Source organism: Berghia stephanieae, chromosome 10 (genome assembly GCF_034508935.2).
Source record: "Berghia stephanieae isolate SIO BIC M18660-M18661 chromosome 10, UCSD_Bste_1.3, whole genome shotgun sequence".
NCBI lineage: Eukaryota > Metazoa > Mollusca > Gastropoda > Nudibranchia > Aeolidiidae > Berghia > Berghia stephanieae.
The window spans coordinates 10,777,823-10,790,322 of record NC_088369.1 but is presented as its reverse complement, the minus strand read 5'-3'; the positions used below and the strand labels follow the sequence as shown (position 1 = coordinate 10,790,322).

The 12,500-nt window shown below is 32.0% G+C and overlaps 1 protein-coding gene across 4 annotated transcripts in view; it reads right to left on the bottom strand.

Annotated features, from left to right (window-relative positions):
* The window catches only part of LOC144980498 (C-C chemokine receptor type 1-like), a 300,720-nt gene that overhangs the window by 233,271 nt on the left and 54,949 nt on the right, over positions 1-12,500 (bottom strand). For 3 of the 4 annotated variants that reach the window (XM_078928120.1, XM_078928119.1, XM_078928122.1), the window contains exons 3-4: positions 7,170-7,228; positions 804-860 (exon numbers count right to left, since the gene is read on the bottom strand). The gene's annotated coding sequence lies outside the window, so the exon portion shown is untranslated. The remainder of the gene's footprint in view (positions 1-803; positions 861-7,169; positions 7,229-12,500) is intronic. The other variant, XM_078928121.1, reaches the window with a different exon arrangement.

The following is a 12,500-nucleotide window of genomic DNA, read 5'->3' as shown; positions in this document are numbered from 1 at the left end:
CCAACATTTTTCTTATTCAAATTTCTTTTGTACATCAAAGAATTTAATTAAAATGAACAGTGTGTTGTAGAGCATGTGTTGCTAAAGAAATGATGCATCGGAAGAACTTTAATGATATTGTGTTTGAGTGATAAAAAATATATATATAAGTTTTGGGGGAAATCCTGAAAATGGCTGGTAAGGAAAGAGTTTATTCAGATACGGCAACTTTGATCATACAAGTCAAGAGAATCACAAAACCAACAACTAAGCCACGGATTCTTTTGTGTGGTATGACACTCGCTTTCGGATCGGATGGTGATGGGTTTGGTTCGAGCCTCGCTCGATGCATTGTTGATTCCTTTTTTTTTTAAAAAAAAAAGCCCTTTAAACTCACATTCTCTCAGCGTACTCGGGTGTAAAATGAGTACCTGGTCGTCAACAGCGTTATCTCTGTTGGAAAAAAATTGTAATATCACCAAAACAGGCGTTCTGTCTCGTTCTATAGATAGTATGCGCTTGGCTAAGAAGTTCACAACATTGCCATCCGGATGTTTAACTCTCCAACACACAAAACTGTGTGTAATTATGATCATTTATAGTCTGGTTAATACTACTAAGTGAGAATTTCTCATAAACGCGGATAGCAAAAAATAATAACAAAGACCTGAGTGACGTCAACTTCAAACTATCTATATGCTACCTGTTGCTGTTGGCCTGGGACCCTTTGGAAAGCGCTTCGAACACTTTAAGTGGATATTGCTCTATATAGATTAAATGCTCAATTTTAAAACCGTCGTTTGTTTAAATGTAACAATCGTTACTTGATTTATTTTTAGCCCAAGAGATGAGATCTTGTCACGATCTTGTATTCTGTCGTCCTGTGAAAAAAAAAAAACACTTTTTCAACAAAACAAAAATTGGCCAGAAAAGCCATTCTATTCTTCCATCATCAATTGATTAAAATGGCCCTCATCTTGGAGGGAAAAGCTCTCAAACATGGGATTTCCTGAAGTCTTCTTTAAAGTCCCAGGTTTAAAGTAAATTGATCAATATTTATTTGAAGGAAGAGTTTTCTGGCCAAAATTCAAAATATGGATTTTGCCAGAGTTGGGCATTTATATCCGTATCATGACACATCCTGGTTATATTTATGAATAATACATGCAATTCCAATATTGCCATAATCTCCAAAAAAAAAATATAAAAACACTCGAATTTATACTTTGTTAGAAAATAAATGTAAAGCGCTTTGAGCACATTTAATGGGTATTGCGCTATATAAAAGCTATATTTAAAAGCACTATTTTTTTACAAGTGCGCGTCTCAGATGTGAACACTCGCTACCATCATGATAATGAACTAACATTGATCACAGTGTTTGCCTAACATGAAGGTCATTATAATCGATCGATCTTATATTTGAAGGACATTTAATTTCTAACCAAAATTATAAATTCGAGTGGGTTTTTTTTGTTTTTTTTTTTTTTTGTTTTTTTTTTTTAGATTATGGCAATATTGGAATTGCATGTAATATTCATAAATATAACCAGGATTTGTCATGATACGGATATAAATGCCCAACTCTGGCAAAATCCATATTTTGAATTTTGGCCAGAAAACTCTTCCTTCAAATAAATATTGACCAATTTACTTTAAATGACGCTCAACTTGGTAAAAACGCTCAAACCTGAGACTTCGGGAAGTCTGTTTTATATTCACAGGTTTAAGAGGGTTTTTTTTTTTTTTTTTTTTTTTTTTTTTTTTTTTTTTTTTTTTTTTTTTTTTTTTTTTGTAAAGATGAGAGTCATTTAAATTGATCGATATTTGAAGGGCTTGTTTTCTGGCCAAATTTTAAAATATTGGTTTTTCCAGAGTACGGCCGATTATCATCTCCTCTCTCAAAGCAGCCAATCCCTAGCCTTCGTAGAGAAAATTACCCTTTAAAAAAAATACGAGCTGTTATATATATATATATATATATTATATAATATATACACTAAACGTGCTTAAAGCGTTTTACAAGGGGTCCCTGGCCAACAGCAACACGTAACGTGACACTCGCTTTCGGATCGGAAGGTCCTGGGTTCGAGCCTCGCTCGGCGCATAGTTGAGTCCTTGGAAAAGACTCTTTACTCACATTCTCTCACCGTACTCAGGTGTAAAATGAGTACCTGACCGTAAACAGCGTTGTCTCTGTCGGAAAAAAATATGTAATATCGCCTAACATGCGTCATGTCTCGTTCTACATGTTACTTGTTGTTATTGGTCAGAGACCCTTTGCAAAGCGCTTTGAGCACATTTAATGGGTATTGCGCTATATGAAAGCTATATTTAAAAGCTCTATTTTTTTACAAGTGCGCGTCTCTGCTGTGAACACTCGCTACCATCATAATAATGAACCAACATTGATCACAGGAGGACGAAGACATGAGACTTGCTCCATTTTTATTATATAAACTCACTCAACCCTAACACCGACTATATCCGTAGTACACCCGGGTAACTTTTACCCCATGCCTATATATTTATTACATTTTTATGGGACAAATTATAGGCGTAGTATCAAAGCTAATGTTCTTAATTGTTACATTGTTAATGATAGTTGAATAAAACTATCTATGTGCATGTTCATTTTAATACATCATTTGTCTAATACTGAAAAGTAGCAAAAATCTCTAGGATTGAGTGAGTTTAAAAAAGGTGCTAAACGAAGAAGAAAGAAAAATACAAGAAAGGCAAATCCTGTGTTTTTTTATGTTTTTTTTTTTTTTTTTTTTTTTTTTTGCAGGCTTCACAACTGAACAACAAATTCTTAACTCCGCCCGTCCTTTGCCTATCCACTCCTCTCATTCTCTTCCTTCTTTCCTCCACCACCCCTTCCCCCTTTCCACCCCCCCCCCCCCCCCCCCTCCAAAAAAAGAAGACAGAAAAATCTTGTTTTTGTTCTCTAGGCTGGAAAACCTATTCTTAAGCCTGTTAGCATCTTCATTAAGTGCAAAAAGGGGAAAGATGTTATGCGATTTTGTTTAGCTTTGTTTTGCTGATGTCGTCTTGATGATGTGTGTTTTATATGGTTACAAATACGCTTACGAGGAATAATATTGGAGGAGGGGAGGTTGTAGGGTAGAGTGGGGTGGGGTGGGGAGGCAGAATGGATTCCTCGGTTTAAAATTTCTTGGGCAAAACTGGTCATTTATTTCTCACTTAATCGGAAAATGCGTTTTCTTACTTTAAAAAAATAATAATAATCTCTCTCTCTCTCTCTCTCTCTCTCTCTCTCTCTCTCTCTCTCTCTCTCTCTCTCTCTCTCTCTTCTCTTTCTTCTCTCTCTCTCTCCTTCTCTCTCTTTCTTTCTTTCTCTCTCTCTTCCTATTTTTTATTTTTTATCGCTCCGTGTCTTTCTCTTAATCTTTTGTATGGACGTCATCAGATTGCCAATATAAAATGTCCTTTAAAAAAAAAAGGTCATTCGATTTGTCGACTAACGAGATGCACAGAAGACATTGAAACGGCTCAAACCCAGGACCTTCCGATCCGAAAGCGAGTGTCACGCCACAAGACAACATAGCCCCATATATGTATATATATATATATATATATATATATATATATATATATATATATATATATACATACATATATATATATCTTATGATTCTGACACTAACTCTTACAATATACATCCATGACTATATATAGATACTTATTCACACCTACTGAGTCGAGTGGGGTTATAATGTGTGCTGAGTATCAGGACCACCCATCATTTCTATAATCATTGTCACCCATCCGGCCACTGACCACGCTTATTAACATCGTTTGACTTGTGTGACAATACTAAGCTGACAGGAGTTTTTGGATTGTGTGTAATTGTAATGATTAAAATAAAGAACAAAATAATACACACGAAATTTTTCGGGCTCAAATCCCGTTTTCAGCCAATGACAAAACATGTCTATAGACTTTCTATATTTAACGGTTAAATAATATCGTTTTAACTGTTTTTGTTTTTGGCTGAGAATAGGTTTTGAGCCCGAAACCATACACGTATAGATAGAACAACGATGACGTCACTCAGGCCTATATTATTGTTTTTCGTTTTGTTTTGGGTTTTTTTGGGGTTTTTTTTTTTTTTTTTTGGTTTTTTTGTTGTTCTTTTTTGCTTATTTGTGTTTGCTTTTTTCCTTCCATGTTTGTGAGTAATTCTCACTAAACGGTATTAACCAGACTATAAACGTTTAAGGTTACACATAGTTTTGTCCGTTGGTCCGTTAAACTTCCGGATGGCAATGGTGTGAGCTTCTTAGCCATGCGCATACTATCTATAGTCTCTTGTTGGTTCTTAAATAAGCTTTTATATTTATTTTCTGCCTCACTTTTTGTATTTTGATGTTTATCTATCTTTGTATCTGTTTGTCTATTTGTATTTTGATGTTTATCTATCTTTGTATCTGCTTGTCTATTTGTATTTTGATGTTTTTCTATCTTTGTATCTGTCTATTTGTATATTGATGTTTATCTATCTTTGTATCTGTTTGTCTATTTGTATTTTGATGTTTATCTATCTGTGTATCTGTTTGTCTATTTCTATTTTGATGTCTATCTATCTTTGTATCTGTCTATTTGTATTTTGATGTTTATCTATCTTTGTACCTATTTGTCTATTTGTATTTTGATGTTTATCTATCTTTGTATCTGTTTGTCTATTTCTATTTTGATGTCTATCTATCTTTGTATCTGTCTATTTGTATTTTGATGTTTATCTATCTTTGTATCTGTCTATTTGTATTTTGATGTTTATCTATCTTTGTATCTGTTTGTCTATTTCTATTTTGATGTTTATCTATCTTTGTATCTGTCTATTTGTATTTTGATGTTTATCTATCTTTGTATCTATTTGTCTATTTCTATTTTGATGTTTATCTATCTTTGTATCTGTCTATTTGTATTTTGATGTTTATCTATCTTTGTATCTGTTTGTCTGTTTGTATTTTGATGTTTATCTATCTTTGTATCTGTCTATTTGTATTTTGATGTTTATCTATCTGTGTATCTATTTGTCTATTTGTATATTGATGTTTATCTATCTTTGTATCTATTTGTCTATTTCTATTTTGAGGTTTATCTATCTTTGTATCTGTTTGTCTATTTGTATTTTGATGTTTATCTATCTTTGTATCTGTTTGTCTATTTGTATTTTGATGTTTATCTATCTTTGTATCTGTTTGTCTATTTGTATTTGATGTTTATCTATCTTTGTATCTATTTGTCTATTTGTATTTTGATGTTTATCTATCTTTGTATCTATTTGTCTATTTCTATTTTGATGTTTATCTATCTTTGTATCTATTTGTCTATTTCTATTTTGATGTTTATCTATCTTTGTATCTATTTGTCTATTTGTATATTGATGTTTATCTATCTTTGTATCTGTTTGTCTATTTGTATTTTGATGTTTATCTATCTGTGTATCTATTTGTCTATTTGTATATTTATGTTTATCTATCTTTGTATCTGTTTGTCTATTTGTATTTTGATGCTCATCTATCTTTGTATCTGTTTGTCTATTTCTATTTTGATGTCTATCTATCTTTGTATCTGTCTATTTGTATGTTGATGTTTATCTATATTTGTATCTATTTGTCTATTTGTATATTGATGTTTATCTATCTTTGTATCTGTTTGTCTATTTGTATTTTGATGTTTTTCTATCTTTGTAAGCTTATCTATTTGTCTATTTGTATTTTGATGTTTATCTATCTTTGTATCTGTTTGTCTATTTCTATTTTGATGTTTATCTATCTTTGTATCTGTCTATTTGTATATTGATGTTTATCTATCTTTGTATCTGTTTGTCTATTTGTATTTTGATGTTTATCTATCTTTGTATCTATTTGCCAGATTTTATCCCTGTCTCACGGCTCTTTTCCATTTTACTTTGTACCCCGCGATTAAATTTTCCGAAGATTATATCTTTCCATTTTTCACTTTTCTCGGTGCGTGTGCACCAGGGTTGCCGGATTAATTTTACAAAACATGCCAAGTATAATAATGATGATGATAACACTAATGATGATGATAATAATAATAGTAATAATAATAATAATAATAATAATAATAATAATAATAATAATAATAATAATAATAATAATAATAATAATAATAATAATAATAAAAAAATAATAATAATAATAATAATAATAATAATAATAATAATAATAATAATAATAATAATAATAATAATATTAACGCCAACTTTTAAATTTTGGAACTTAGCATTAAATGCGTGAAATTGGCATCAATACTGGTGTGGCATCTAAAATGAATACATAGTAATAATAACATATCCTTTATTATCCCACCGACATGTCGAACTATGCCTTTCCAGCCTTTGATCCATTTACTGTCTTCCAGACACACGCAATTTCTTTGCAATCATTCATTAATTGATTAAAATAGACATCACAGAGAGTTTCACAAGTAATGAGGTCAGGAGTCTAGGAGCAACTTTCGTTATTATAAGAGATGTTATATTCTCTTTTTGTTTGCTTGTTTTATTTTTTTTCTTTTGCTTGTTTAGATGGGTTCTTTTGGGGTTTTTTTTTTTTGTTTTGTTTTTTTTTTCGTTTGTTTTTATGTTAATTGATCGTGATCAATGCATTGATGTTGTTTATCTTGATTTCCGCAATGCGTTTGATTCTGTGCCACATGAGAGATTATTCATTAAACTAAAAGCATATGAATTTAAAGGGAATATCTTTAACTGGATTAAAGACTTTCTTAATAATCAAATACAAAGGGTCATTGTCAATGGGGTGGGGTCGGATTTTAAGAATGTCATTAGCGGTGTACCCCAAGGAAGTGTAAAGAGACCACTTTTATTTCTTTTATATATAAATGATTTACCAAGTGGCATAAATTCTGCCATCAAACTGTTTGCAGACGATACGAAGATCTATAGTACAACTGAGCATCATGACATTCTCCAAAATGATATAAATTCACTTTTCAAATGGTATACAACATGGCTTTTGGATTTTAATGTTTGGAAATGTAAAGTATTATATATAGGGAAAAAATCCATGTCAAAAAAAAAAAAAAGATTTAAAGTCTACCCAGGTCCAATTTTGAATGTATGATATCAATTTTTAGCATATAAATTATACATGTATGTTACTATTACTTACATTTTAGTTATCCAGTGTTGTTTGGCTGGATCATCAATTTATCTCTTGTATAATGTGATCTGTCGGACGAAAACAATAAAAATGTTAATTAACTCATATTGGCTTTAAAAGAACAAGTGGTTGTGTCATAGATATTTTTTCTACTTTTCATTGTAATGATAATCCTAATAATAATAATAATAATAATAATAATAATAATAATAATAATAATAATAAAATAATAATAATAATAATAATAATAATAATAATAATAATAATAATAATAATAATAATAATAATAATAATATGTTTTGTTTTTGTTTTAAGGGTTTTATGGCGCTTGCGACACATTTTAAGTTATATCAGCGCCAGTAAAAAAGGGGGGAAATGGAATATTATAAAAGATCTAGAATTACAATTAACGCACCCAAGATAATGTAGGAAAAGGGGGAATGGTACAAATAGTGAACATATTTAGGTTCCAAGAGGATGCCACAAATGTATTTAGTTTGAGGTCACCTAAAAGTATTATCCAGAAACCAGCGGCATAGGATCTCACGAAGAGGAATTCAATCAAATGTTTACAAAATACACAACTAACACTACATAACAGAGTGATGATTTACAAGGAAAAACATTATCACCTCCTAAAACTATAACTATAAATTTGACTGTTTCCCTCCCAGTTAAGAACTCCAGCCAGGGCTGGGACAAAACTATGTAATCCCATTCCAAGACACAGACAGAAAGCAACTCGGAAAACAGATATAAGGAGATAGAAGACACAGTGTGACCTCCTGCCCACCATGGGAGGTCAAAGGACCCCGCCCGGCTAATAATATTATTATTAGTATTATGATTATTATTATTATGATTATTTATTATTATTATTAATTTATTATTATTATTATTATTATATTATTATTATTATTATTATTATTATTATTATTATTATTATTATTATTATTATTTATTATTATTATTATTATTATTATTATTATTATTATTATTATTTATATTATTATTATTATTATTATTATTATTATTATTTATTATTATTATTATTATTATTATAGTATAGTATATAGTAAGTAGTATAGTAGTAGTAGTAGTAGTAGTAGTAGTAGTAGTTAGTAGTAGTAGTAGTAGTAGTAGTAGTAGTAGTAGTAGTAGTATAGTAGTAGTAGTAGTAGTAGTAGTAGTAGTAGTAGTAGTAGTAGTAGTAGTAGTAGTATAGTAGTAGTTAGTATATATATATAGTATATATATTATTATATTATTATATTATTATTATTATTATTATTATTATTATTGTTATTATTGTTATTAATAATAATAATTATTATTATAATTATAATAATAAGAACAAGAATAATAATATAATAATAATAATAATAATAATAATAATAAATAATAATAATAATAATAATAATAATAATAATAATAATATAATAATAAATAATAATAATAATAATAATAATAAATAATAATAATAATAATAATAATAATAATAATAATAATAATAATAATAATAATAATAATAATAATAACGTCCACAGTATCTGTCTTTGTCTAATAAATTGAAGCTTACAATCCAATACTTGTCGTTATTTTTTCAACAAAACTTATAAAGTTGGTCCAACGTACACAGTTTTGCAGGTCTGATAAGCGGACAATATTGTAATTGAATCGGAATAATATTTTAAGTTGATTTGACAGTATTTCCATTACAAAAATAAGGCCATCACAGGATGGGTTATCACATCTGATAATAAATACACGTGGACTTATCGCATATTAATATCATATGTGACCCTACGACTGAAAACGGTATTAAGTCGGGATGATTAAGATGCTGAAGATTGAATTTAAAACCAGAAATATCAGACTTGGGTTGTGTTTATATGTTTTTTTAGCAGAATGGATATGACATTTCAGGGTACCAATACCAATAATTCAAATTTTTGACCAGTTTAGCATCAATTTTGGCTTTGTAGCATCCGGTTTATACCGACATAAGACTGTTTTGAGACGATGGGTCACGTATTATTCTATTTTTTTTTAAATTAAGCCCTTCTGCCACAGCATCAAAAGATACCGTCGCCTAGGCAGTTCACGAAGGAATATTAAACAAGATGTTTGATGTCAACAGGAATCACCCAAGTTTTCCAATGAGCAATTATTTGGATGGTTAATAATCTTGAACAAGTAAAACAAGGAAAGTGTCTGAAGCAGGGCTCGAACCCGGGACCTTCCGGATCACAGTGCTATGCCTTAATTAACCACTCGGCCACTTCGCCCCCCCAAATCTTAAAATATTAGACTTGACTATTCACTATATTTTCAGCATCCAGATAGTCCGCACATATTATGAGCATCCCTGACATAATCAGGCACATTATGAATTTTTTTTTTGTGTGTGTTCTTTGAAATAATAAAATAAATAAATAAAATTCCCTTAGTTCCTCCCCAAGGGGAAATTTGTCTTTAGGGTCTATTCCAGGGGAAGACTGGAATTACCCAGGCGTTAGCCGCAGAGCAGCGCCGCGAAGTGAGCTTTGGCGAGGTGACCTGCGCAAGACCACACAACGCAGCGGCAGGTGATTGAACTCGGTACCTTTCGTGTAGGAAGCAAAGACCGTACACTGAGCCACGCTGCTTATGTCTCCTGAGTATTTTTAATCTTTATTTGAAGCCAATCGATTGATTTTTCATGAAGTTATGGTCATATGCATGGGCTAGTGTGTGAAACCCAAATTATGAGAAAATCGCTTCCACAGTTGACAAGAGTTGAAATTAAGTATAATAATTACCTTCATAACAAATTAAAATAAAATATTCTAGGAGTAGAATTCATTAAAAATATTTCATCAATATGTAGAAAAATGTTTTATTTAACGATTTTTGATGAGAACTCATTTTCCATAAAAATTGACATCTTGACTAAAATTGTCAATATCTCCGTTTGAAGCTTTTCACTATGCGACTGATCATCCCAAGAACGCACACAACACAATTTTGAGATGACAAGTCAATAATAATGGTAATTCCAAAGTGGTTGCTCAAAAACTATACGGATTGGAGAAGTAAAAACAAAAATCTATTGTCGTACAAAAGCCCGTTTGTTCAAAAGCCTATTATTGGGGGTCTTCTGTTGGGACGAACTCAACGGCCGAGGTTGGACGTTAACAGGTCCTGTCTGTCTAGACTACTTAAATCAGTACAATTGTCTGCGGGTTTGTTTGTTGTTTGTTTGTTTTTAAATCTGTATTTGCCCAAGTCAAACATTCTACTACTACACAGGATATTTGACCTGTCGACCACAAGTGGCGGTCAATGACTGAAATAATTATATGTCATTTAGAATATTATAATATTGCGGCTATATGGTATAGTGGTATGACACTCGCTTTCGGATCGGAAGGTCCTGGGTTCGAGCCTCGTTTGCTCGGCGCATAGTTGATTCCAGGTAGAAGGCTCTTTACTCAGATTCTCTCACCGTACTCAGGAGTAAATTGAGTAACTGGCCGTTAATAGCGTTGTCTCTGTGCGCAAAAAAACTGTAATATCGCCTAACAGGCATCATGTCTCGTTCTACATGTTTCGCGTTACTGTTGGTCAGGGACCCCTTGTAAAGCGCTTTGAGCACGTTTAGTGAATATTGCTCTTTATAAAAGCTCAAGTTATTTTTTTTTTATTTTTTAATTATTTTGTTGTCTTTTTTTAATTCACTGTTTTGAGATGACGGGTCAATAATAATGACAATTTCAAAGTGGTTGCTCAAAAACTATACAGATTGGATAAGTAAAAACAAAAATCTATTGTCGTACAAAAGCCCATTTGTTCAAAAGCCTATCATTGGGGGTCTTCTGTTGGGAAGAACTCAACGGCCGAGGTTGGACGTTAACAGGTCCTGTCTGTCTAGACTACTTAAATCAGTACAATTGTCTGCGGGTTTGTCTGTTGTTTGTTTGTTTTTAAATCTGTATTTGCCCAAGTCAAACATTCTACTACGACTCAGGATATTTGACCTGTCGACCACAAGTGGCGGTCAATGACTGAAATAATTATATGTCATTTAGAATATTATTATATTGCGGCTATATGGTCTAGTGGTATGACACTCGCTTTCGGATCGGAAGTTCCTGGGTTCGAACCTCCCTGGGCGCATAGTTGATTCCTTGGAGAAGGCTCTTTACTCAGATTCTCTCACCGTCTTCATGAGTAAAATGAGTACTTGGCCGTCAATAGCGTTGTCTCTGTGCACAAAAAAAATTGTAATATCGCCTAAAAGGCGTCATGTCTCGTTCTACATGTTTCGCGTTACTGTTGGTCAGGGACCCCTTGTAAAGCGCTTTGAGCACGTTCAGTGAATATTGCTCTATATAAAAGCTCAAGTTATTTTTTTATTATTTTTTTATTATTTTGTTGTTTTTTTTTTTAATTCATTGTTTTGAGATGACGGGTCAATAATAATTGCAAATTCAAAGTCGTTGCTCAAAAACTATACGGATTGGAGAAGTAAAAACAAAAATCTATTGTCGTACAAAAGCCCGTTTGTTCAAAAGCCTATTATTGGGGGTCTTCTGTTGGGAAGAACTCAACGGCCGAGGTTGGTCGTTAACAGGTCCTGTCTGTCTAGACTACTTAAATCAGTACAATTGTCTGCGGGTTTGTTTGTTGTTTTTTTATTAATCTGTATTTGCCCAAGTCAAACATTCTACTACTACACAGGATATTTGATCTGTCGACCATAAATGGCGGTCAATGACTGAAATAATTATATGTCATTTAGAATATTATAATATTGCGGTTATGTGGTCTAGTGGTATGACACTCGCTTTCGGATCGGAAGGTCCTGGGTTCGAGCCTCGTTATCTCGGCGCATAGTTGATTCCTTGGAGAAGGCTCTTTACTCAGATTCTCTCACCGTCTTCATGAGTAAAATGATTACTTGGCCGTTAATAGCGTTATCTCTGTCCAAAAATTGTTATATCGCCTAACAAGCTTCAGGTATTGTCCCGTCTTAAATGTCAAGTGTTGCTGTTGGACCCCTTGTAAAGCGCTTTGATCACATTTAGTGGATAGTGTTGAGACGAAACCCAATAGCTCTGATAGGTGTTGAGTGTCTATTGAGACGAAACCCAATAGCTCTGATAGGTGTTGAGTGTCTATTGAGACGAAACCCAATAGTCTGACAGGCGTTGAGTGTCCATTTATACGAAAACTGTACTAAGCACAACCAATGGAAACCATTTAATCTAAATACAGTGGATATAATTAACCGATTACTTCCCTTGATATACCATTCTCTTAATGGTTAACCAATCAAAATAATATGTTAAAGTGCAA